The sequence below is a fragment of the Triturus cristatus genome, chromosome 3_2, assembly GCF_964204655.1.
Source record: "Triturus cristatus chromosome 3_2, aTriCri1.1, whole genome shotgun sequence".
In the NCBI taxonomy this organism is placed as follows: domain Eukaryota; kingdom Metazoa; phylum Chordata; class Amphibia; order Caudata; family Salamandridae; genus Triturus; species Triturus cristatus.
Window position 1 is genome coordinate 713,149,820 of NC_140584.1, and position 27,702 is coordinate 713,177,521.

Consider the following 27,702-nt stretch of genomic DNA (forward strand, 5'->3'; position numbering starts at 1 on the left):
CTTTCCTTTCTCAGCTTATTATTTCCCCACCCAGTGCCATGGCAGAGGGGCAGCTTCCATGCGGCTGGTGCCGCCGTCCAGGTGTCCAGCCCTGGGCGATCTTTGGAGAAGAGGAGGTGGCAGCACTAGTAATTTTTGTGCAGCGCCACCTCCGCTTTTTGCTGGCAGGTGACAGCATGTGGCAGGCCCGGTAGCGGCTACTATTTGTGGGAGCATTGGCCATGCTTGAGGATGGCGCACTGGTGCGTGCGGCTCACCAGCTGGGTTCGAAGCACCGGCCAGCAGCTGAAACACCGCTGAGCATACATTCTCGACCTGGAGCAGGACCTGTTCAACCTGCTAGGCATCGAGATTCTGGGACTCAGTGATTAATAATTATTTGTTGTGTGTGTGCTTTACAATGCTAAAAAACTATCTGTTTAGCATACAGCTCACGCTCAGAGGTAAGTTATGTTTGGTAAAGTTTATGCTGGTATTTTATTGTGTGATCCAGTTTCTAGTTTCTGATGGGCAACTGCTGCTACCTAAGCGCATTCATCAGGCGTTCGCTTGGGCTAATTAATTAGGAAGCCATTGCAGACTGTTTCTTTTATCATTATAGTGAATCAATGAGTAGCGCGTTCTCTCTTTGACTTTGTTTATGTAGCTCGCACAGTTCCAGAATATTTAATTAAATTTACAGTGATCATGTGCAGTATGCAGCTATGCATTGCACAAAAGGGAAACTGAGTTGGCTCATCAAGGGTGTTGAGAAATGGGAATAGAATAAAAAGAAAGATCATTCACTGCAATACATTAGTTCCAAATGTAGTTTTTGCTGAGGAGATTTCAAAAATGGATTTAAGGACAGTTGATAGACTCAAGTCAAAACTAGTAAGTACTACTATCGATGATCTGTTTTAGCGACTGCACTTGCTTTTCATAAAACATTTTGTGGAGATCATTAATAGAATCACAAATCTATTTTTATGTATCTTCTTAATTTCTTTCATCAGCACCCAAGGGCAAGAAGAGGGACGATTTGGAGATTGAGGGGCAAGCTGGTCAGCCGGCGCCCACCACCAGTGATGCTGCTGAGGGCTCTGCAGATCCTAGTAAGTCCTTTTGTGATTGGGTATTTATTGGTCTATTGGAAGTGCTATCTATTGTGATTTGTGAAGATTCAGATACCAGGCCGAAGTAAGCTAGTATTTACAATTTTAAAAATCATGTTTGTTCAGAAGGCATTCATTTTCCTGCTTATGCCTAGCTCTAACACAGTTCAGTTCACGTGACAGTGGCCATGGTCATCATGGCTCACACCCCCATGTAGTGTGCTGCGGACCTGTTTATTTATAGTTATAGTACATCACCAGTTTCCAATGACAGTGCAGAAAGGCTGGAAAAATAAGTATGAGGACTGAGTCGCATTGCATTTGCCACCCAGCACCATATGTTTTTTATTGACCAATATTCCACACCTGGCTTGTCTAACTTTGTTACCCAACCAATAAAATGGCCAGAGTACTATTTGGAAGATATGTGCTAACTGAGCTGTTGAGCTGCATTGCTGTTATATTTGGGGTTGCATATCTGGGATCTAAATTATGTGTAATGTTTTTTTCTAGCCACATAGAACATTGGTGATGCCGGCTCCAGTGCTGCTTCAGGTGGAGATGGAGATGGGTCAGTTGCAAGGGGAGAAGTGGCAGCAGGGACAGGCACTGTTAAGTCACATATTTCTTGCAATTACTATGCTCACTAACTATTGTCATGGCATTGCTAGTCGTCATCAAAAATGACTGTGAGGTGAACCCCCCCAGATTTACCAGCCACAGCAGTGTTTGAGTTATTATTATGGACTCTTCTGTCTGCAATGCAGAAAAAGCTTGCATAATGAGCTTTGATGGCTTGTGCGAGACATGTAAGAATGGAAGGTAACTTCAAAGAAAGGAAATGGTGTATGAGTGAAAAGGTGGGTATTGGCCATTCTTGCCATGTGCCACATTTAATCATGCAATGCCGTTGTGAAGTTATCCAGAACATATTAATGGTTTCCCATAACAGATTAATTTATATATGTCCAGATGTTCCCCTTTTGAATTGAACTGTGACTGAATAAGCCAAAGATGATGAATGTTAATATTAATTGAAATTTCTAAAGCGCTTAATACCGACAGGTCTCTAAGCGCTATGAGAAGAGAACTACAGTGCCCCCAGGTGAATATGGCCCTTGAGCAAAATGGCATTAAGCCCAGGCTTCAATGAAGAGGAGGGTTTTCAGATTCTTTCGAAATGGTGGAAGGGCCTTCTCGGATCGAAGATGGGATGGGAGCTTATTCCACAATTATGGAATGCAGACGGAGAAGGCCCGCCCTCCGTTTTTGTAATTTAAACCGCGGACAGGATAGTTGGTTCCCCGCGGAGGACCTTAAAGTGCGGCTTGGAACATATTTCACCAGGCGCTATTGGATGTAACTTGGGCATGTCCATATAGAGCCTTATGGGCAATACAGAGTCCCTTGAATTTGGTCCTTTGTTTGATAGGGAGCCAGTGAAGTTTTTGCAATAGAGGGCAGCTCTTGTATATCTAGGGAGTTTAAAAATCAGCTTGGCGGCGTCATTCATTACCACCTGAAGTTTATTTAACAGATTCTCGGGTAACCCAATGTAAAGCGCATTGCCATAGTCTAATCGAGACAAGATCATTGCTGTCACCACCGTTCGCATAATGGGAAGGGAGAGGATGGGTGAGAGTTTCCTCAATTGCCTTAGTAGGCCCACACATGTCTCAAAGACAGTGGAAACTTGGTTAGAAAAAGAGAGATTAGCGTCAATTTTTATCCCCAGGCTTTTGACCACTGGTGCTGGAGATGGAGTGTCTGTGGCCAGGATAAGATAGGATAAGAATTGATAAGACCATGGGTTATCATCCGTAGTAATGGCCAGCACCTCAGTTTTATCCTGATTGACCTTTAGTGAATTGAGAGTCATCCAGCTTACTATGAATCTCAGAATGTCTTGTACTCATGCATGGGCCTCGGGAGTATTTTCAATTTGTAGGAGGATTTGGGTGTCGTCGGCGCAATTGAACACTTGACAATCCCTCCAGGCCAAGTCCATCACCAAAGGGCGCAAAATAATGTTAAACGACAGTGGTGATAGGGCAGACCCCTGGGGAACTCCACAGGTTATGGGGCCTCTGTCGGATACACAATCACCCATCGAAATTACTTGGGTGCGGTCCGTCAGGAACAAGGCAAACCATTGGTGTATCATCCCATCAATCAATGTTAAATATAAAAAAAGCTCTACCATACCTGTGTAATCCTTCTACCCTATCCCCTGCAGTAGAGAAAATCAAGTTTCCTTTCCTTGGTTACTGCCCCGAAAAAGAATTTGTTGGAAAACATGGTGGCAGGTGAGTAAAGTGAAAGTAAATGCATGATTTGATATCAAGTTTCGCATATGGGCCAACTAAAATCTAAATAATCAGTTCCTTTGCCGCCTGTAGTGCAGTCGATTAGATTCATTTTCCTCAACATCTACTTACGGCAGACAGTATAATATACTAATATCCTCATTTCATACATGAGGTGTGTGACTGACATAGAATCTTATTTATTATTCATCAACCTCTTTGGAGACAGGGTAGAAAAAGAAATGCATTTGACGAAGAGCAGGGCTATTGGAATTAAAAATAGATAATTGTCATCTACAGCTGCAGCGAGTAGCAAACTAGCAGAGGCGCTGGCTAGCAATGAGCATGGCTTCATTATTTTAACACCACACACAACGTGTACTCCATAATAGTGCATAGTGCCATACTCATCAATGAGAAGTCATTTATTTTTCAACTCAAAGTGTCTGACTCTGTTTATAGTTAATTGTAAAGCCTTCAGATGAAAATAAAATGCAGTCACTGTTTTTTTAACCCTGTGATGCTGTTCTCTGCCTGTTACTTTTCTGCAACACAGTCACTGCTTTTGTACGTTTTCAACATGTGTGGGTAAAAGAAAACATAAAATTGTCCTTTTGATTCTCCTATTCATAATCATCACATCAAATAAATTCCAATGGGTGTAAGGGACCAGCAATGTACTGCTACTGTGCCACACAGTTATTTAAAACAATTGTTTGAACATTGCATTATTTATAATTTGTCTTTTTTGTTTTTCTCAATATAGCTGCTCCTGCTGGTCCAGCAGACCATCCGACAGGCAGGAGATATTGGCCCATTTGTGGCAGAAGAGGCTGGAGCGTATCCAGCAGGAATAATGGCAGCTGGTGACCCTGGAAATGAAGGAGGAAGAAATCAACGCACACGTGCTGGGCCGTAGTGCAGCCGGTACCACTCCAGACTCCAGGCTATCCCATCACTGGCACCACCACCAGCTAACAGCTGCCACCCCCCACCAGATTGGCACAGGTCATTGCTGCATCGCATCCTGGAGAGGCTGAACACAATCGAGGGCCAGCTCACCTTGATGGAGCTAAGCATGGACCAGTTCCGGACCGACATCCATAATGCCCTCTTTAAAAAATGCGATTTTAGTGCGAGGGATTTGTTGTTTGTTGGGGCTGCGTGGACAGGGTGGGAAGAGTTTTGGGGCTTGGGTCAGTTTTGTTTGGGAGAAGTGTGTGCATCTTGTTTGGGTGCAGAGGGTAGTTCGCTTTGTAAATAAATAAAAGGTGAAACTATTTTTTATAATCAAATTTTATGCCTGAAGTAGTTTATTTTACTTTTACTTTGCACTGCTGCCTTCAATCAGTTTTACACAGCCTATTTTTTTGTGCTTGTAACTTAAGACTAGAGATAGGGTAGCACTTGACCATTATAGGAAATGCTGCCATAATTAGATCACCTAAGCTATATTGTGTTGAGGGTCTGACCTATCTAGATAAAAAATGTTAGCAGTCAATGTATTTCTTACTAAGTTGAATTTCATCCATACTAGTTGTCTTACCTGAATATACATGCAGCAATAACAGGGGAGGCATCAAAACTTCACAAGCAAGGCCCCTCTTCCAGTTCCACCCAGGTGAGCTCCAACTATTGGATTGATCTGAATCATTGATTGATTATCCATGATCGGCAACTAAATGGAAGTAGAAAGACTGAGTGGGTTATATATGTTTTAAAGATTTTCAAAGAATTGACACCACCTGAGTACTGCGTGATGATGATGACACAATGAAAATGCTTGATTGTGCTGAAATAGAAAAAATAGCAATACTTTTAGGTTTTGACTAATGTGGAGCTAGCAGTATTATTTGTGAAGTCCACAAGCTATCAAAAATGAATTCATAGTCTGGAGTCGACAAGCTTAGGTTAGGCATTTACTATTAGGCAACACAATGCTTTAATGGTGATGATGCTGACAACTGATGTTCTTCATTTTATATATAAAAAAGTATGGATCATTTTTAATGTGTGGGTTGTTAACGTGCTGGTGTGGGCTACTGCTTAGAAGATTCCACAGTAAGTTGGTGTTGCTTTTACGACATCCGCCCAACCAAGTGTGTGATCCATTGATGGTGTAATTTAAGCCAACCCTCAATAAATCACACAGCTCAGGGAAAGAGGGTGTGGGTTTTGATGAATGGATGGGTAATGGGATGTGGGGAAAGGTTTGACAAAGACAAACACAACAACACAAGGCCAACATTCATCTGGGCAATGAGAAGCAGCACATTATTCACCATCAATCTATTGTTAGACGGAAACAAAGGAATGAGCCTGCCAGAGTTCAGATACATGCATTGCAAACAGTCCTCATGCCCCTGAGACCCAGTTTACCATATATCTAAATGTTCTGTCTTCTAAGTTAGGAGTGAACACACCCACCCACTTCTCTTAGTGGATATGATTGTTAAAAGAAAATGATATTGTATTGCAATATTGGGTGGTGTGTCTGCACTTGGGGCCTCTCTTCACTGGTCCAGTAGGTAAGCAGGAGTGTTGTTGAGCTCAGCTAGCTTTCACATTTCATTTGTGAAGGAGACTAGAAGAAGTCCTTCGGATTGTAAAAGAGAAGCTGTATTTAGAGTCAAGGAGAAGGACAGAATGAAGGTAAGCTTCATGAGGAAAGTATCAAGAAGACTCAGAGGTAGCACGAAAAAAATAAAAGGGGGACTCAGAGTATCACTTTTGCCACATGTCCAACACACACACACTCACTCTCTCTCACACACACACGCACACACACACACACACGCACATACACGCACACATACACACATTCACACACACACGCGCACACATACAGAGCAGCATTTCACAAACATACTTCTCTCCATTCCACACAGCTGAGTACTAGGCATCAGACTCTTGGTTTACTTTTGAACTCAAGTCCATGGTATACTTGATAACTTGTTGCTTCTAGCAATTGATGAGGTAGTCCTGCAGCTCCCAGTTGCGCCCCGAGTTCTTCCATGATACTCTTCCAGTCCTGAGTGACTCCGAGTAACCACGCACTAGACCAGTCATCATGATCATCATGAATTACCAGGACCTGAGCAAGATAGATGTGGAGTGCAGTGCACTGCTGTTGAAGAACAAGTAGAAAATGAAACAGAATTGCAATATTTTGCATAGGTTTTTGTTTGATAACTAAAGTGACTGTTCTGGTGTCTGGAGAACCAAAAAAGAGAAGAACACCTCTGCAATTAATTAAATCTGGCTAAGTGTGAAAGGGCTGATCATAACATACAGGGAAAGGAGAAGCGCCCATCATTCAAGCACCAAACAATTCAAATCAATAATCATCTCAAGAGATATCCCATATTACAGTTCAACACACACCCTCCCTCACTGTCTGCCACCACATAAATCATTAAGCAGCTTAAATCATCACTCATGCAGTCAGTCACCCATTGTTGCAATAGTTGAATTTACCTCATCCAATCCAAGCACGGGTAGTTCAGGTATTGGGTATTCAATCATCTTTGATGCAGGCAACACATTGGAATTTAGTATTGGCAAGCAGTCCTGTACATAATAAATGATTTTATGGGGCAGCCCATCTAGTACTAAGTGATGCAAAAAGGGATAGGCATTAGGCAATAGGCATACGAGGGGGCAGGCATTGTCCCCAATGTTATGAAGGAATTGTGGAGGCTTCTTCAACGCACACTGGACCAACTGAAATCCGGCAATATATTTGTGACTAATACAAAAAAGTGGGCAGAATAAATCTGACACAAAAATAATAATGTTCCTCTGGCTAATTTGATTTATTTATTTGCAAAGAAAGAAGTAAGTTCAACAAGAACATTTTAAATGCTGTATGGGGGCACTGGCATACTTAGTCCGGGAAGTAGAGTTCGTCCTCAAACTCAGGTGGTTCACCCAAAAGTTGGTCAGCTAACTGATACAATTTTGGACCAATCACCCTCTTCCTCCTCCTGTGCTGCTGTTTTAGAAACTGTGTAATTGTGTGTTATAAAATGTTGGTTCATTTTGATCATAGTCAATCTCTCCACATTTTGAGGCAAGAGACTGGTCCTTCTCACTGTGATTCAGCAGACACACTGGTGACATGATGAGCCAGATACTTTATTTCCAAGCTGCTTAGCTGTGGTCATTGGCACATCTTCCCATACCAACACATCAATGGATTTTGATCCACATAGACCTCTTTTGGATCAGCTAGATACTCCTGGAAAATCCTGTGGATGGACATTGTTGTTGCAACTTGCTCACCCTGTTTCACAATTGCCTCTGCATTGGACTTGAGCCCTGCCAATTGAAACCAATACAATGCAGAGGTCAGGTCAGTTTTTTTTTCTGTTGTTGCCGGTGTTCTGGTTGATGGTGTTGTTGGCTGCTGTTAGACAAGACTGCCCTCTCTGGAAGTTGAAGGCAGCACCCCAGAACTGCAGGGTGGGACTCGAAGTTCTAGTCATTCTTCTTCCATGTCTCCAGCTTGCTGTACAATCCACCGCTTGTGTTTTAAAACATCCCCTTCAGAAAAAGGGATGAAAGTAGGCAGAAATATTTTGTACCATGGATCAAGTAGTGTGGTTCAGCCTTATATTAGAAGCCAAGTGTTGGACTAGGCTCTCAACCAAGGCATGTGCTTCTTTGCTTTCATTCAAACCTGCAGTGGCAAACCTTTCACATGCCTTTTTTAACTTGTCTTGTAGGAGATGCAGCAACAGGATAGCTTGGCCCATCGTACTGTCCTCTTTGCTAACTTTCTGTGTGAAAATCTCAAAAGGGAGGAGCATCTGTGTCAGGCATTGACTAGACCCCATTTGTCCGCATCCATTGCCATAGCTTTCTCAAATGCGTCCCCTACTCTTTGAATTACATAATCATTGATCTGTTTGTACTGCTCAAACAGATGTTGTAGCATGTACAAGGTGGAGTTCCAGTGTGTTGGCCCCTCCTTTATGAGGGCTTCAACTGGTGCTCCATTATTAGTGAATAATCTGCAGCTGTTTCCGGGCTTTAAAAGAATGGCTGAAATGGGTGCAGATTCTTCTGCAGGTGGTCTGTTTTTTGCTGACTATGTCTGCCTTTTTGAGGAAATCATACACCACCAGGTTTATGCAGTGGGCCAAACACAGGACACTGAAATAGCCTCAATCTGACATGGCCTTGACTATGTTACTGCCATTGTATGTGGGAGCAAATCCAATTCTAAGACCTCTGGATCACAGCTGTTCATACACCTTGCTGTTAAATTCCTCTAACATGCTTATAGCTGTATGTGATTTCTCCATGGCGGACATGGCCACTGGTGCATGCCGCCGAACACTCTTAAAACTTTCTTCAGGGCCAAGACCTGAATATATATTTTGCTTTACCCCTGCAAAAGAGATCCAGTGTGCAGTGATGCACATGGAATCGGTAACCTGACAACTGGTCCTCATGCTTGTCGTTAGGTAGATGGTGTGAACAACACTTTGCTGTAAAGCTTGTCCAACCAACTGCAGCACATCATTATGCATCGTGATGCAGCTCTGGTACAACCAATCTGGTACCTTTCATTTTGGGCAGCTGGCTGCCACAAATTCTAAAAATCCCACTCCTTCCACAAATGAAAAAGGGAGGAGGTCCAGTGCTAACATTTTTGCCAGCTTTCCCTTGTACAAATGTACAATTGGGTGGTTTTGCTCATAGTCCCCTCCTGCCTGAAAATTGCATGCAATAGTAGAATGGATTTTCTTCTTTACTTGGGGCACTGACACAGACGTCTTTTGAGAAGTAGATGCTAGTGGTACACTCAATGTGCATAGTGGTGGTGGGGAAGTAACTGTATGCGGCGGCGACTACATCACCTCATTTGTGGTGTATTTTCATATGGGCCATCTGGTCTCCGGTACCATAATGTGTACCAGGCTTACCTTGATGAACATTTGTGTGGCAAATGGTGCATACTGCAATGTGTTCCCCCTCTTTGCTAACTGTAAAAAGGTCCCAAACTGAGGAGCAGTACTCTTTTACCGGGTCAATGCCTGAAGACAAACTAGAGGTAGGTGGGCATGTTGTTGATTGCCTCTCTGCTTTTCCAAATGCAGGGGTTGGTACTGGTCTCAGATGGGGATTTGCAAATATGAGAGCTGGTGGCCATGCTAACTGTGCCACATGCCTCAGGGCTGGCTAAAGAGTTAGAGTCCTCTGTGTCACCTTCTACCAGGACTACCTCGTCAGCATCATCCTTCTCTTCATCCCCTTCCATAAGTCTAAGTCTTTCTGGAACTTTTCTTTTCCCTTGTCTCTCCTGTTGTCTCCTGGTCTCTGTCAGGATCCACTCCATGTCCCTATCATCATCATCAGAAGTGGTACTTGGAGAAGTTGGTGCTGTAGTACCCTTCCTTTTCTTCGCTGGAGATGTGGCAGCCAATGATTCTAAATGAGGAGATTTAACTTCTTGCTCTGATGGAAGCTCAACCTCCTGTTCTGCTCCAAAATCAGACAAATCCATTGCTGGCTGAGGCTGCTGCCCACCTTGCTGTATTTCCTGAAATGATTGTGTACTACTTTGCGAAAGGAGCAAATCCATTTCGAAATCACTACTCATCAGCATCAACAAGATTGCACTGGCTGCCTTGCTGACGGACATGGTCCTGGGCTTTAGTTGGGGAGGTGGTGCTGTTGATGCAGGAGTGCTGCTGGTAGCTTGCTTGCCAGAGGCCGGTGTGGCAGGCACAACTTTCCTGAAAAAGGTTGTGGTCAGCTTCTTCTGCTCTCCACTATCCACTTTCTTGCAACACCTTTCTTTGGGGCCATCTTGAAGCTGTCAGTTGGCAGTGGAAGAGATGACTCTGTTGCGTAGTCAGTCACGCGTCACATCATGCACAAGCCTTCTGTCTAACAGTACTGTGGGTGATGTCTTTTCTCTTGTGAATCTCAAAGCAAACTAGCAAGAAAAACATCAGTGAAATGTATGATTGTTATAGATCAAGTAGTAGGACAAACAAACAAAATCATTTAGTGTGGTTACTTAAGTTAATATAAATAATTAGCAATGGTATACAGTATTCACTCTTGAAGCGGAAAATTACACCAACATAAACTTTCATGGTTACTGTACACTCAGGAAGGATTAGAAAGATCAACAATAACAACCAGAAAACAATACAGCTGCAACTGTTTCCTTTATGTGCAATACATCACGTGGGATGTGGCACTCAGGGAGGTGCTGCTGACAAATAATAGAATAATCCATACACAACGATTGCAGTTTTGCACCTATAGCAGACATGGGTTTGATTCATTGATGTCAGATGGTATGAAAATGGCAAACAATAATAATCTAAAAATAAAATAAATATTTTTTTAATTAAAAATTGGAGACAATAAATTCTAACTAAATTTTGAGAAAAAATGTAATAAAAATTTATAAATAAGTGACATTATCCTCAAGCATATCGTCCGTTTTATTGTATTAAACTGCTATCTCTTTGCTCAACCATTCATGCAAGCGTATGGCAAAGAGCCACACTGGCTGGAAATACAAAAATTGCTGCCTGCCATTGCCACAAGGTCATCAACAACAATAACACAGAGCAAATAGACATTGGGAATGAGAACAAAGAGAAGAAGACATGCAGGCCTGTGGCAAAAGTACACTGGCTACCTACAAAAAATGGCCACTGACTGACCACATGGTGAACCAGCAAGCAAGGAGGCATGGCAGCAACATAATGATAGAACAACAATACATGCAAGCCTATGGCAAACACACACTGGATGCCTATACAAAATGACCACCAGCCACATGGTCAAACAGCAAGCAAGTAGGACGAGGGACTAAGAGAAGAGATGCAAGGTTATGGCAAAAGCACACTGGCTGGCTACACATAATGGCTGTCAGCCACATGGTCAGAATAACAACAGCCAGCAAGGAGGCATGGCCACAAACAGAGAAGACATGCAGGCCTATAGGGAAAGCACACTGGCTGAAGACACAAAATGGTCACCATCCACATGGTCAGAACAACAAGAACCAGCAAAGAGGCATGGCCACAAACGGGGAAGACATGCAAGCCTATGGGGAAAGCACACTGGCTGGCAACACAAAATGTCCGCCAGCCACATGGTGAGAACAACTACAACCAGTAAGGAGGCTGTGATATTCTTTCTTTTTTTTGTTACTATAGTTTCACTCTGCTGCTGCAGAGTATTCTATTTAGTAGAATGTATATAGTTAAAAGGCACCTCATCTGTGTCAGTTGGTGCTGGATGTTTCCTTTTGCTGTGGCTGGAGTTTCTTCTTGGAATAAATATTCTTCTTAATTTGGAACCCATCTCCTGGATTCATGTCAGTCTTTTTGAATCTTCACATTGGCAACAATTGGGCAGAAGAATGAAGAAACTTCAACACTAAGATTCTATTTATTTTGTACCTTTACCTTTTGACTTTGTTCGAGGAAACTGGTTTTATTTTCCCTTTGAGGAATTTAAATCTGCTGTTGTCAGAACCTTTCTTCATTTATTTGGGAGTTTTATATTATTGCTTCCCATTTGAACATTTCGCTTTGGAAATTTCATTTTTGTCTCTCCTGGATCATTTCTACTTTGTGATTTTCTCTTTACAATTCCTTCTGTGGATTTGTGCTTAATTGGGAATTCTCTGGTTGTGAATTTATTCAACTTTTGGTTATTTTGGCATTGCCAACGAGTTGGTTATTTATGCTCGAGCCATCTGGCGTTTGGCACAAGCTTCGCCTTTCCACGAGCCTGCCTTGCAAGTTTACTCGAGCGCAAAACAACAGAGAATCATTGAGTGTTCTGTGAGAGCTTAGTTTTCCCTCGAGACTGTCTTGAGCGTTCACTCGAGGGCAATACAGCAATTCACTTGTGCTGTTACTCACGTCATCTCTCTCTCCTGGACACACTCAAATTTTGCCGTGCTGCTTGTCTACGTATGTATCAGCACCTCCATTTTCTAGCTACTTGGATTTCTCAATTCAAATCCGGCTTCCAGTTTGTACGCATCATATTCTGTGATGCGCACACTTTACTCTCTGCCGTTAAAGGAAACTGTTTTTTAATATCGTCACCTCAGTCAGATACCAAACGATGCTACTTCCTCTATTGCAATAGAAATCGACAGAGGATTTTATTACAGTTCTTGCTGACTTTGGTTTTAATATTCATACTGCTCTATATTGAAAAAAGAGAGTATTTAATGATTTAACTTTATTGATTTTTTTTCTTTAATTCTTCCTTCTTCTTGCTGATTTGCTTTTTTTTTCTTCCTTCCATTCTCTGTATTCTGGTATTTCTTCCTTCTCCTGTTTTCTTTCTTTGCTTTACAGGAGGGTTTCGGGTATCTTATTGGATATCAGTGAGAATCTTTTTTTTAGTTTGTGTACAGTAGTGTTCGACATGCAACACATTGCTTTGGTCCAAATGGAAAAAAGTATTTTTGAATTATGTTAGGGTTACTGGTCCTAATTTGTCTTCAGAAAGAAAAACGTCATTGTTATCACACTGTTTGGGAGCTGAGGGTCAAATGTATATGAACATTTGCCAGACTTAGTTAATGAAGATGAAGGCAATGGATTGAGTGAGTTTGAAATAGCAATAGAAAAATTAGACAAACATTTGCCTAAAGTTTCAATAATTTTAGAGCGATTTAATTTTGGTAAAAGAAAACAACATGAAGGAGATTCTGTTGTAGATTTTATTACAGCATTGAGAAAATTAGCTTCTCTTTGCAATTTTGGGGAGAATACAGAAGAAAGAATACAAGACCAATTTATGTTAGAATGTTGGACTGATAAAATTAGAGAACAATTGTGGTGCAAGAATGATCCCACCTTGTCTGAGGTACTCATCATAGCCAAAAGTTGAGCATTCAAGGGAATGCATGAAGGAGTTGCAAAAAACTAAAAATGTAGTCAAGAGTGAATCTGCGGCGGAAACGTCCGGTGTTAATGTTGTTTCTTGTTCTAAAAGTAAAACCAATATGTTCTCTAAACCTACAGGTTTCTGTTTTAGATGTGGAAACCCTTATCATATGGCCAATTCTAAAGATTGCCCTGCCTTGCGTTTCGTTTGTAGAGTATGTGGAAACAAAGGACATTTTGCTAAATAATGCAAGTCAATGAGTGCGAAGAAGAAACAAGTTAAGTTGGGCAACTTGAACGTGACATTCTGTTGCAGGTTACAGATATAAATGTCAATGAGGTGTTTGAAGTGAGTTGTTCACATCCGTCGGATGTGGTAAGTGTGAATGGTTGTGAGGTTGTGATGATGAGGGATTCTGGTGCCAAATTGTCTTTAAACTCTGATAAAGATTTTGAAAACATCTTTAAAGGTAAGGTTTCTCTCATTGCGCCTGATGTTACACCATATAGCTATGTTGATAAACCTATTGAGTTGGTTGGGAATTTTCATGCAGATTTTGAGTTTCATGGAAATAAAGCCATGGGAAAGTTGTATGTGCCAGTGAAGGGAGATTCAATTTTGAGTTGGAAACAACAAAAATTGCTTGGTGTCTTCTTGGATCCCAATCTTGATCCTGTACAAGTGAGGAAAGTTGATATGTCTATGTCTAATCAATTTCAACAAGAGTTTTCCACTGTGTTTGCTGATAAAGTTGGTTGTGTAAAAGGGTATATTCATCACATTAATCTTAAGGATGGTGCTACAGCAGTCATATGTATGGTTAGATATGTAGCTTTGAGTCTTCAGGATGCCGTTCAGATCGAATTAAGAAGACTTGAGAGTAAAGGAATTATTGAACCTTTTGAGTCTCCTGAGTGGTTGGCTCCTGTTGTTGTTGCGACTAAGAGTCCAGGTGAGATTCGTTTGTGTATGGATCTGCGTCATTTAAATAAGGAAGTTGTAGAAGACAAGTTTCTTCTTCTCAATATTCAAGAAATGGTCACGTTGTTGGTGCAAAGTATTTTACCACTTTTGACTTGATGTCTGCATATCATCAAGTTAGGTTGAGTGATGATTCAAAAAATGTGACTACCTTTGTAACGCCTTTTGGGGTTTTTCGATGTAACCGCATGCCATTTGGACTTTGCTCTGCTGCAGAAGTTTTTCAGAGGTTAATGGTGCTTTTGTTGAAGGATTTGGATGGGGTTACATTCTTTCAAGATGATGTATTGATTTTTTGCAATGATTTGTCAGATCATTTATGCAGGGTGAGAGATGTACTGCATATTTTTGCACAAAGAGGAATTACTTTGAAGTTGAACAAGTGCAAGTTTGGTTTGAACCAGATAACATATTTAGGTTCTGTAATTTCGTGTGATGGAGTTAGCCCTAAACCTGAGATGGTTCAGGAAATTGCTAAATTGTCTCAACCAACTAAAAAAGAGGATATACAAACTTTTTTAGGAATGGTCGAATTTCATGCACATTTTATTCCTAATCTGGTGAGTCGGTCCACAGCTATGCATTGCCTATTAAGAAAAGGGGCGCACTTCATTTGGTCTGATGAATGTGACAAAGAGTTTAATGATTTTAAGGGAGCACTTGCGCCTGATTAAGCTTTAAAAAGTTTAGTACCAGGTATGCCGTGCGTATTGTACACAGACGCCAGCATAAAAGGACTTGGAGCTGTCTTGAAACAAAGACATGGATCAGAAGATGTGACAGTTGTTTGCGTCTGGATCTTTGAGAGAAGCAGAGGAGCGTTATTCTACCATTGAGCTGGAAGCTCCAGCTATATTCTGGGCTGTTAAATAATGTAAGCAGCTTTTGTGGGGAGTCAAATTTACAGTGTGTTCTGACCATAAGCCTTTACAAGAGGTCTTTATGAAGAAAAGTCTGGATTGCCTTTCAGCTAGGATTTGCAAATGGTTGGTAGCTCTTACCTGGTGTTGAAAATAAAGGGGCGGATTGTTTATCTAGGCTGTGTTCAGATGTTTCTATATTTGTTGATGGTTGTGACTGGTCGATGGAGAATGATGTCAGGTTTTGTGTTGTGACTGGTGGTTGTGTATCTGAGGAAGAATGGAGTCAAGAGGTTGAAAGAGATGAGGTTCTAAAAGAGATTGTCAAGAATATGTTGTCTGGTGATGTGCACTGGAAGAAATCCAATTGTTTTGCTGTTTTTTCCAAAGTTACTGATGAATTGTCAGTTTGCAATGGTGTACTTTTTAGATGTGGAAGATAGGTTCCTCCTGTGGGAATCAGGGAATGGTTGGTTTGTTTAGCTCATGAGGGGCACCAGCGGATTTGCAAGACCAAAGAGCGTCTTAGGTCTCTGTATTGGTGGCCAGGAATGGATATTTTCAGTGAAAAATTGGTTTGAGATTGTTCTGAGTGCAGGTTGAGTGATAAGAGTCTCAAGGTGCGGAAATCGCCCATGGTTTGCAGACAAATTCCCTCTGAAGTGTGGGAAGAAATTGACCTTGACATATTGGGACCTATCAATATTGGTAGTGTTCCTAGATATGTTTTGGTTGTCATAGAGATGCTTTCACATTGGCCAGGGATTTGTATAACATGTGAAATTACTACCACTAATGTTGTTAGGTTTCTATCAGAAATATTTGCTAGAGAAGGTAATCCTAGGTCATTACTAACCGACAATGGCATTCAATTTGTCTCCAAAGGTATGATGGAGTTTTTTACTAGTAGGGGAATCTCTCACAAAAGATGTGCATTATATCATCCGAAATCAAATGGTATGATTGAGAGATTGAACAGGACATTGAAGGAAGCTATTCAAATTTCTAGAAGTAATGGCAAAGATTGGATTCATGATGTGAAAAGAAGGGTTGAAGAATATAGCCTCACACCTCACTCTACCACAGGTTTATGTCCATTTGAGTTATTTAAAAAACGTAAACCACATACCCTTATTGGGCCTCCATGGGTCTGTAATTACTGTGAGAATGTAATCAGTAGTGATGAAATGTTGAAATCTTACCATCAAAGAGAAGTAGATGCACACGAAGAAAGAAAATAAAATGTGATTTTCGCCATGTTGTGAAGCCTTTTTAAGTTTATGTTGGTGATTTTGTTAAAGTTAAATTACCAGAAAGATCTCGGTGTGTTTCTAAATTTAGTAAAACATTTACTGCAACCAAAGTTTTTAAGGGGGCGGCAAATTGGATGATGGACGTATTTGGTTAAGTAAAAAAATGTGTAATCCCCTTTCTTTTTTTCTATGGGGGAAGATGTGTGATATTCTTTCTTGTCTTTTCTTAGTTTCTATAGTTTTACTCTGCTACTGCAGAGTATTATATTTAGAATGTACATAGTTAAAAGGCACCTCATCTGTGTCAGTTGGTGCTAGATGTTTCCTTTTGCTGTGGCTGGATTTTCTACTTGTAATAAATATTCTTCCTAATTTGGAACCCATCTCCTGGATTCATGTCAGTCCTTTTTAATCTTCACAGAAGCATGACCAAAAACAGAGAAGGCATGTAGGTCTATGGGGTAAGCACACTGTCTGGCTACATAAAATGGCTGTCAGCCACATGGTCAGAACAACAACAACCAGCAAGGAAACGTGGTCATTCACAGAGAAGACACACAACCCTATGGCAAAAACACACTGGCTGGCTTCAAAAAATGTCTGCCTTCCACATGGTCAGAACAACAACAACCAGCAAAGAGGCATGGCCAAAAACAGAGAAGACATTCAGGCCTATGGGGAAAGCACAGTTGCTGGCTACACAAAATGGCTGCCAGCCACATGGTGAGAACAACAACAACCAGCAAGGAGGCATGACCACAAACAGAGAAGACATGCAGGCCTATGGGGAAAGCACACTGGCTGGATACACAAAATGGCCGCCAGCCACATGGTAAGAAAAACATCAACCAGCAAGGAGGCATGGCCACAAATAGAGACAACATGCAGGCCTAAGGGAAAAAGCATACTGGCTGGCTACACAAAATGGCCATCAGCCACATGGTCAGACAACAATAACAGCAACCAGCAAGGAGGCATGGTCACAAACAGAGAAGACATGCAGACCTGTGGCAAAAGCATACTGGCTGGCTACACAAAATGACTGCCAACCACATGGTCACAACAAGAACAACCAGCAAGGAGGCATGACCACAAACTAAGAAGAAATGCAGGCCTATGGGGAAAGCGCTCTAGCTGACTACACAAAATGGCTGCCAGCCACTTGGTCAAAACAACGCCACGCAGGAAGCCTGGAAAACAAAGAACACATGCCTGCCTAGGATAAGCCTGGGCATTGAACTACGCTCCGTTCGCGGAGCTTGCGAAGTTTAGGCAACTTCGCGATTCGCACAGAGCGTGAAGTTGCAGATTGCTATGCAATCTAGCGCGTAGCGTAGTGGTTTACCTTCCTCGCGTGCTCAATATTCATTCTCGTGCGCGCGGTAACGTCTTACCGTGATTCTGCGATCGCCAACTTGCTTTTCTGTCCGTTCGCGAGCGCCACGAGATTTATAATATGGCTGCCCTAGCCCGCGAGAGTGAGCGAACGCAAACACGTCATTCGGGCGCGCGAGCTGACTTTCGGCGGTTGTCTTGGTAAGATCGCAATCCTGAACATGCAAAAACTACAATCTGGAGAAGAATATCTTGCGATCTTCATAAAAACCTTCTCTAAAATGATCATTTTGCTCAGAAAAACTCCTCAGATTGTGATTTTGCTGTAGTCTTTTGTGTAAGGAGGAGTCCTTTAATTTGTTTAACTCTTTTTTTCAAGAGGAAGGAAGTGCCCCTGAGTCTACAACTTCCTGTTCCTATCCAGCAGGCTCCTCCCAGTGCTTTGTGCATGTGCTGTTCACTTTCATTTGGATTTGGAAGGATCACTTTTTGTGTCTGTCTGCTGCATCATACCATTGTATTGGATTTATTTGAGGACTTTTTGATTTGAGATTTAATTTACTACAAGTAAGTTGGAGAATTGGTGTGTTCATTGGGGCTTGTATTACCTACATTTTTCTGGGTTTTTCATTGTTTTTTAAAATTATTGTTGTGGCATGTGGCCTGTGCTTTCATAGGGGCCTAGTTATTTTTCTCTGCAATTTCAGCCAGTAGGGTACCCATGGGTCCTTGTTTCGTGGTGTCTGTAAAATTTTCAACATCATGTAGGGCATGGATGGCATAGGATTATTTGATATGCTAAATGTGGCTGTGGTGTATTTCACTGTTGGTGTGTGTGTGTGTGAAATACCTTTGTTGGATGTGTGTGCTTGATGTGTAACTTCTTTCCAATCCTTTCGTAGCCCTGTTGATTTTCATTTTTGTATTAAAGCTGTGTTTTTTAGCAGGCCTCCTTTGTCCGGTCATATATTATAGGCCTGCTTCAGTTCATTGTTTTCCATGGCCTGTTGTGACTGTGAGTGCCCATGTGGCTTGTGGCAATTTCGTGGTGGTAGCTTAGTAGTCTGTGCTTCTTTTTCCATAAAGGCCTGCATTTCTTTTCTTTGTTCCCCTTGGCTTATGCTTGTTGTTGTTGTGTCCTCCTGGCCATGTGTGTGGCGGCCATTTTGTGAAGGCAGGCATTGTGCTTTTGCCATAGGCTTACATTGACTGTTCCAAGCTTGTGGCCTAGACTGCCAGTAGGCCCAGAGGTAGTCATCCTCAAATCTCTGGTGCGTTATTTAAATTTACAGTTTGTGTTGTCTGTTGATTTATTTTTTTACACCATGGATGGCTTTGGATTTTATTGCAAAAGGTGTTTTTTTGGGGTGGAATAGCATTTTTTGGGTGTGTGTTAAATAAATAGGGCTTTTTAGCCAGTAGGTAACCCTAGGGATTCAGCTCGCGTACTTTTGGTAACTGTGCACAGCGCGACAACGCGGACTTACAGTTTCCGTCATTTTCGCGCTCTCAATATGCGTGTTCGCGCTCGCGATAAAGCCTTTTTGTACAGTTCAAGATCCCGAACACGCAGCATTTGCAATCTGGCAAACAATATCTCGCGAGCAACATAAATCCTTCTGGAAAACGCTTTTTTTGTGCATTTTGCTAAAAAAAACTCCTCAGGTTGTCATTCAGCTGTAGATTTGGAGCACGGAGAAGCTTTTATTTTTTTGAAAATATTTTTATGAGAGGAAGTAAGTCCCACAGACACTACAACTTCCTGTTCCTGTCCTTTGTAATCACTTTTTGGTTATTTGTGGTGGGTGGCAGGCATTGTGCTTTTTGCAAAGGCCTCCAAGATTGTGGCCTAGTCGTACAGTAGGCCCAGGGGTACTACTCATCAATCATCACGGGTGCATGGAATTTAAACAACAGTTTTTGTGTTGTGCGTTAAATTTCAACATCATGTATGGCTTTGGATTGAATTGTAAAATGTGGCCTTTACTTTTTAACGGGGGTGATTTCACTTTTTGGGTGATGTAAATAAATGCTTTTAGTTTTTGTGTATATGTTTGTTGTTGTTGCTCCCTGATGCTGCATCCATCCCATAAAATGCACACATTTTTATTTAGGGCAAACAGACTAGACTACATTTTTGTTTTGGTTCTTTGCTATTCTTCTTCCTGAGTGTACACAGTACAAATACAACAGGATCCCTGGCCTTGTCAGTCTCTTAATGGCTGGCTATACTGTTGTTGTTCACTGACTTCATAAAATTTAATAATTTTGGCCACACGCCAGACACTAATAAGTTATATATTATATTATGGATCTTTTGACTGATGTTCTTCTGGCTTTTTTGCTTTTAGGCGCACAAAAGACAGAGGAGGTGTGTCATCATCATCCACCGTTGTGGTGCCAGACCGACGTCCTGCTGCTGTACACAACGTGGCGTGTCAGTGACCTGACCAGGCATCTCTGCAACTTGTGCAACTGAGTGCTGTTTTGACATCTGTTGAAGATGCCCCTAAAGAAAGCAGGTGGCAGGTCCTCCGGTACCAAGAAAGTTGCCATGGAGAAGAAGGAACAGAAGAAGAAGGAAGTGTTACTTAAGTCTGGTGTGCCTCCCTAAACCTTTTTTGGTACACCAAAAATGACGCCTGCAGCAGCGGTGTCGGGGGGCCAAGCTGGGGGCAGCACCTCCACATCAGTGGGCCCAACCCACCAACCCAGGCCCAAGCAGATGAGTGTGGAAGAGGTAGCCAGTCTTATGGTGGAAAGCAGTGATGCTGAGCCTGAACTAAACTTATCGCTATCTCAAAGTAGTACACAATCAACGCAGGAGGGAACACAGCAGATAAGTGGTCAACAGCCGCAGCCACCGCCCGCAATAGTAGCTGTTGTTCCTCCCGAAGTAGGGGCAGTTCAGGAAATTTAGCCTCATGCAGAGGAAGAAGAGGAAGCCACTCCTTTAGAAGTTCCATTGGCTTCCAAATCCCCAGCAAGGAAAAGGAGGGTTAGTACATCAAGTTATTCACCAAGCCCCCCTTCTGATGATCTAGATGCCACTTGGAAGCCACAAACTGAGTCTGAGAGGGAAACACATCACAAGAGCAGGCATGGGAAAAGGAAGGTTCCAGAAAGCCTTACACTTATGGATGTTGATGTAGAAGAGCAGGATGATGATGATGATGATGATGAGCCAGTCATCACAAACATCACTCCCGGGCCTGAGGAGATGGAGACCAACATTTTTACACTATCCAAAATGGCTGCGAGGGATGTAGCACGCATACCTCCAACACAGGTAACACCAACACGACCTCCAGCTTCCATATTTACATTAGCAAAGGGCCGGCAGCGTCCTACATCCAGCACAAGCACCACCTCAGCAGAAGTAGGTAGTGGTACTGCACAGAGTCAAATTCAACACACACCCTCCAGTTCATCCGGCATTGGAAGTGGGAGTGGCACCTCCAGCAGGAGACAAAAGTTAAGCTCCCCAGTGTGGGACTTCTTTACGGTTAGCGGAAAGGAGGAGAACATTGCTATATGCTCCGTTTGTCATACCTCTGTTAGTCGTGGTAAGCTTGGTACAAACAATGGTACCGGAGGCCAAATGACCCATCTAAAAAACACCACGCAATCCAGTGGGAGGAGCACCTTAGTCTTATCAAAAGTGGAACCATTGCTGTTGGGCATAAATGTGTAGAAAGTCCGCTCACGGTGGAACAGGAAGAAGAGGGAGACATTCTCTGTGGTAGTGGTACACAAAGTAGCCCTGTCCCCAGCACTGCAGTGGTAACGCCCACATCCTCAGCCACATCTCATTGGCACAAGAGTAAGAGTCAGCCTGAGACACCAAGGAGTACTGCTGGCCAAAAAAGTGCGACGTTGACCACAGGAAAGAAAACCATGCAGACTACCATTCTTAGCATGTTTAGTAGGCCGGAGGGGCAGTACGAACGCAACCACCCGATAGCACGTTTGTACAATGCAAAGCTGGCTAAAACGTTAGCACTGGACCTTCTCCCTTTTTCTTTTGTTGAAGGGGTGGGTTTTCTTAAATTTGTTACCACCATCTGCCCAAAATGGAAAGTTCACAGCCGCTACTATTTCGCAAGAGTTGTAGTTCCAGCACTACATCACGACGTGCTGGAATTGCTTGGAAAAGCCTTAAAACAGAGTGCTGTTCAGAGTATACACCTGACAACAGACATGTAGACCAGTTGCCAAGCCACTGATTACATGTGCATCACTGCACACTGGGTCTCTTTTTCGGGTGTTAAAGATAAGATATCTGACGGTGTTGTTGACTCCGCTGAGATTTTTAAAGACACTCGCAAACATGCAACTGTAGCCATGTTTGCTATGGAGAAATCTCATACTGCTGCAAACATTTTGGATGAGTTTAACAGCAAGGGGTTTGAGTGGCTGCGACCAAGAGGGCTTACCATTGGTTTTGTTGCCACGGACAATGGCAGTAATGTAGTTAGGGGTTACAACAAACAAATGATGGACGGAATGCTGACAATGCAGACATTCTCCCCCAGTCAAGAGATCTGAGTTAAATCCATCGTTCTTTTGCCCACTACACCACCCCAGTTTATACATGGCCATATGCAAATCAGTCTTGACCCTGTGCCTCATGGGAACAGTCCAGCCCGAACTGCCAAGCCATGTCTTCCCTGGACCGGAATCAAGCATCCTAGGACCGGTTTCTGGCTATCAGCCGTCATCAGCCAGGATAGCTTGACTCCAGTGGCATAGTGAGCACGGGTCCCACGTCTGGGAATACCCATCCCACTTAGGGCGAAAAGCATTACAACAAACAAATGATGGACGGAATGCTGACAATGCAGACATTCTCCCCCAGTCAAGAGATCTGAGTTAAATCCATCGTTCTTTTGCCCACTACACCACCCCAGTTTAGACATGGCCATATGCAAATCAGTCTTGACCCTGTGCCTCATGGGAACAGTCCAGTCCGAACTGCCAAGCCATGTCTTCCCTGGACCAGAATCAAGCATCCTAGGACCGGTTTCTGGCTATCAGCCGTCATCAGCCAGGATAGCTTGACTCCAGTGGCGTAGTGAGCACGGGTCCCACGTCTGGGAATACCCATCCCACTTAGGGCGAAAAGCGTTACAACAAACAAATGATGGATGGAATGCTGACAATGCAGACATTCTCCCCCAGTCAAGAGATCTGAGTTAAATCCATCGTTCTTTTGCCCACTACACCACCCCAGTTTAGACATGGCCATATGCAAATCAGTCTTGACCCTGTGCCTCATGGGAACAGTCCAGCCAGAACTGCCAAGCCATGTCTTCCCTGGACCGGAATCAAGCATCCTAGGACCGGTTTCTGGCTATCAGCCGTCATCAGCCAGGATAGCTTGACTTCAGTGGCGTAGTGAGCACGGGTCCCACGTCTGGGAATACCCATCCCACTTAGGGCGAAAAGCGTTACAACAAACAAAGGATGGACGGAATGCTGACAATGCAGACATTCTCCCCCAGTCAAGAGATCTGAGTTAAATCCATCATTCTTTTGCCCACTACACCACCCCAGTTTAGACATGGCCATATGCAAATCAGTCTTGACCCTGTGCCTCATGGGAACAGTCCAGCCCGAACTGCCAAGCCATGTCTTCCCTGGACCGGAATCAAGCATCCTAGGACCGGTTTCTGGCTATCAGCCATCATCAGCCAGGATAGCTTGACTCCAGTGGCGTAGTGAGCACGGGTCCCACGTCTGGGAATACCCATCCCACTTAGGGCGAAAAGCGTTACAACACTGGAGTCAAGCTATCCTGGCTGATGACGGCTGATAGCCAGAAACCGGTCCTAGGATGCTTGATTCCGGTCCAGGGAAGACATGGCTTGGCAGTTCTGGCTGGACTGTTCCCATGAGGCACAGGGTCAAGACTGATTTGCATATGGCCATGTCTAAACTGGGGTGGTGTAGTGGGCAAAAGAACGATGGATTTAACTCAGATCTCTTGACTGGGGGAGAATGTCTGCATTGTCAGCATTCCATCCATCATTTGTTTGTTGTAACGCTTTTCGCCCTAAGTGGGATGGGTATTCCCAGACGTGGGACCCGTGCTCACTACGCCACTGGAGTCAAGCTATCCTGGCTGATGACGGCTGATAGCCAGAAACCGGTCCTAGGATGCTTGATTCTGGTCCAGGTAAGACATGGCTTGGCAGTTCGGGCTGGGCTGTTCCCATGAGGCACAGGGTCAAGACTGATTTGCATATGGCCATGTCTAAACTGGGGTGGTGTAGTGGGCAAAAGAACGATGGATTTAACCCAGATCTCTTGACTGGGGGAGAATGTCTGCATTGTCAGCATTCCGTCCATCATTTGTTTGTTGTAATGCTTTTTGCCCTAAGTGGGATGGGTATTCCCAGACGTGGGACCCGTGCTCACTACGCCACTGGAGTCAAGCTATCCTGGATGATGACGGCTGATAGCCAGAAACCGGTCCTAGGATGCTTGATTCTGGTCCAGGGAAGACATGGCTTGGCAGTTCGGGCTGGGCTGTTCCCATGAGGCACAGGGTCAAGACTGATTTGCATATGGCCATGTCTAAACTGGGGTGGTGTAGTGGGCAAAAGAACGATGGATTTAACCCAGATCTCTTGACTGGGGGAGAATGTCTGCATTGTCAGCATTCCGTCCATCATTTGTTTGTTGTAATGCTTTGCGCCCAAAGTGGGATGGGTATTCCCAGACGTGGGACCCGTGCTCACTACGCCACTGGAGTCAAGCTATCCTGGCTGATGACGGCTGATAGCCAGAAACCGGTCCTAGGATGCTTGAATCTGGTCCAGGGAAGACATGGCTTGGCAGTTCGGGCTGGGCTGTTGCCATAAGGCACAGGGTCAAGACTGATTTGCATATGGCCATGTCTAAACTGGGGTGGTGTAGTGGGCAAAAGAACGATGGATTTAACCCAGATCTCTTGACTGGGGGAGAATGTCTGCATTGTCAGCATTCCGTCCATCATTTGTTTGTTGTAATGCTTTTCACCCTAAGTGGGATGGGTATTCCCAGACGTGGGACCCGTGCTCACTACGCCACTGGAGTCAAGCTATCCTGGCTGATGACGGCTGATAGCCAGAAACCGGTCCTAGGATGCTTGATTCTGGTCCAGGGAAGACATGGCTTGGCAGTTCGGGCTGGGCTGTTCCCATGAGGCACAGGGTCAAGACTGATTTGCATATGGCCATGTCTAAACTGGGGTGGTGTAGTGGGCAAAAGAACGATGGATTTAACCCAGATCTCTTGACTGGGGGAGAATGTCTGCATTGTCAGCATTCCGTCCATCATTTGTTTGTTTTAATGCTTTTCGCCCTAAGTGGGATGGGTATTCCCAGACGTGGGACCCGTGCTCACTACGCCACTGGAGTCAAGCTATCCTGGCTGATGACGGCTGATAGCCAGAAACCGGTCCTAGGATGCTTGATTCTGGTCCAGGGAAGACATGGCTTGGCTGTTCGGGCTGGGCTGTTCCCATGAGGCACAGGGTCAAGACTGATTTGCATATGGCCATGTCTAAACTGGGGTGGTGTAGTGGGCAAAAGAACGATGGATTTAACCCAGATCTCTTGACTGGGGGAGAATGTCTGCATTGTCAGCATTCCATCCATCATTTGTTTGTTGTAATGCTTTTCGCCCTAAGTGGGATGGGTATTCCCAGACGTGGGACCCGTGTTCACTACGCCACTGGAGTCAAGCTATCCTGGCTGATGACGGCTGATAGCCAGAAACCGGTCCTAGGATGCTTGATTCTGGTCCAGGGAAGACATGGCTTGGCAGTTCGGGCTGGGCTGTTCCCATGAGGCACAGGGTCAAGACTGATTTGCTTATGGCCATGTCTAAACTGGGGTGGTGTAGTGGGCAAAAGAACGATGGATTTAACCCAGATCTCTTGACTGGGGAAGAATGTCTGCATTGTCAGCATTCCGTCCATCATTTGTTTGTTGTAATGCTTTTCGCCCTAAGTGGGATGGGTATTCCCAGACGTGGGACCCGTGCTCACTACGCCACTGGAGTCAAGCTATCCTGGCTGATGACGGCTGATAGCCAGAAACCGGTCCTAGGATGCTTGATTCTGGTCCAGGGAAGACATGGCTTGGCAGTTCGGGCTGGGCTGTTCCCATGAGGCACAGGGTCAAGACTGATTTGCATATGGCCATGTCTAAACTGGGGTGGTGTAGTGGGCAAAAGAACGATGGATTTAACCCAGATCTCTTGACTGGGGGAGAATGTCTGCATTGTCAGCATTCCGTCCATCATTTGTTTGTTGCAATGCTTTTCGCCCTAAGTGGGATGGGTATTCCCAGACGTGGGACCCGTGCTCACTACGCCACTGGAGTCAAGCTATCCTGGCTGATGACGGCTGATAGCCAGAAACCGGTCCTAGGATTCTTGATTCTGGTCCAGGGAAGACATGGCTTGGCAGTTCGGGCTGGGCTGTTCCCATGAGGCACAGGGTCAAGACTGATTTGCATATGGCCATGTCTAAACTGGGGTGGTGTAGTGGGCAAAAGAACGATGGATTTAACCCAGATCTCTTGACTGGGGGAGAATGTCTGCATTGTCAGCATTCCGTCCATCATTTGTTTGTTGTAATGCTTTTCGCCCTAAGTGGGATGGGTATTCCCAGACGTGGGACCCGTGCTCACTACGCCACTGGAGTCAAGCTATCCTGGCTGATGACGGCTGATAGCCAGAAACCGGTCCTAGGATGCTTGATTCTGGTCCAGGGAAGACATGGCTTGGCAGTTCGGGCTGGGCTGTTCCCATGAGGCACAGGGTCAAGACTGATTTGCATATGGCCCTGTCGAAACTGGGGTGGTGTAGTGGGCAAAAGAACGATGGATTTAACCCAGATCTCTTGACTGGGGGAGATTGTCTGCATTGTCAGCATTCCGTCCATCATTTGTTTGTTGTAATGCTTTTCGCCCTAAGTGGGATGGGTATTCCCAGATGTGGGACCCGTGCTCACTACGCCACTGGAGTCAAGCTATCCTGGCTGATGACGGCTGATAGCCAGAAACCAGTCCTAGGATGCTTGATTCTGGTCCAGGGAAGACATGGCTTGGCAGTTCGGGCTGGGCTGTTCCCATGAGGCACAGGGTCAAGACTGATTTGCATATGGCCATGTCTAAACTGGGGTGGTGTAGTGGGCAAAAGAACGATGGATTTAACCCAGATCTCTTGACTGGGGGAGAATGTCTGCATTGTCAGCATTCCGTCCATCATTTGTTTGTTGTAATGCTTTTCGCCCTAAGTGAAATGGGTATTCCCAGACGTGGGACCCGTGCTCACTACGCCACTGGAGTCAAGCTATCCTGGCTGATGACGGCTGATAGCCAGAAACCGGTCCTAGGATGCTTGATTCTGGTCCAGGGAAGACATGGCTTGGCAGTTCGGGCTGGGCTGTTCCCATGAGGCACAGGGTCAAGACTGATTTGCATATGGCCATGTATAAACTGGGGTGGTGTAGTGGGTAAAAGAACGATGGATTTAACCCAGATCTCTTGACTGGGGGAGAATGTCTGCATTGTCAGCAGTCCGTCCATCATTTGTTTGTTGTAATGCTTTTCGCCCTAAGTGGGATGGGTATTCCCAGACGTGGGACCCGTGCTCACTACGCCACTGGAGTCAAGCTATCCTGGCTGATGACGGCTGATAGCCAGAAACCGGTCCTAGGATGCTGGATTCTGGTCCAGGGAAGACATGGCTTGGCAGTTCGGGCTGGGCTGTTCCCATGAGGCACAGGGTCAAGACTGATTTGCATATGGCCATGTCTAAACTGGGGTGGTGTAGTGGGCAAAAGAACGATGGATTTAACCCAGATCTCTTGACTGGGGAGAATGTCTGCATTGTCAGCATTCCGTCCATCATTTGTTTGTTGTAATGCTTTTCGCCCTAAGTGGGATGGGTATTCCCAGACGTGGGACCCGTGCTCACTACGCCACTGGAG

General features: G+C 44.2%; 1 long non-coding RNA gene across 1 annotated transcript in view; it reads right to left on the bottom strand.

The window, feature by feature from the left end:
- Positions 1 to 10,214: 10,214 nt before the first annotated feature.
- LOC146858009 (uncharacterized) overlaps positions 10,215 to 27,702 on the bottom strand; it is a 138,943-nt gene continuing 121,455 nt past the window's right edge. The window contains exon 3 of the long non-coding RNA XR_014979640.1: positions 10,215 to 10,349. This is a non-coding gene — a long non-coding RNA (uncharacterized LOC146858009). The remainder of the gene's footprint in view (positions 10,350 to 27,702) is intronic.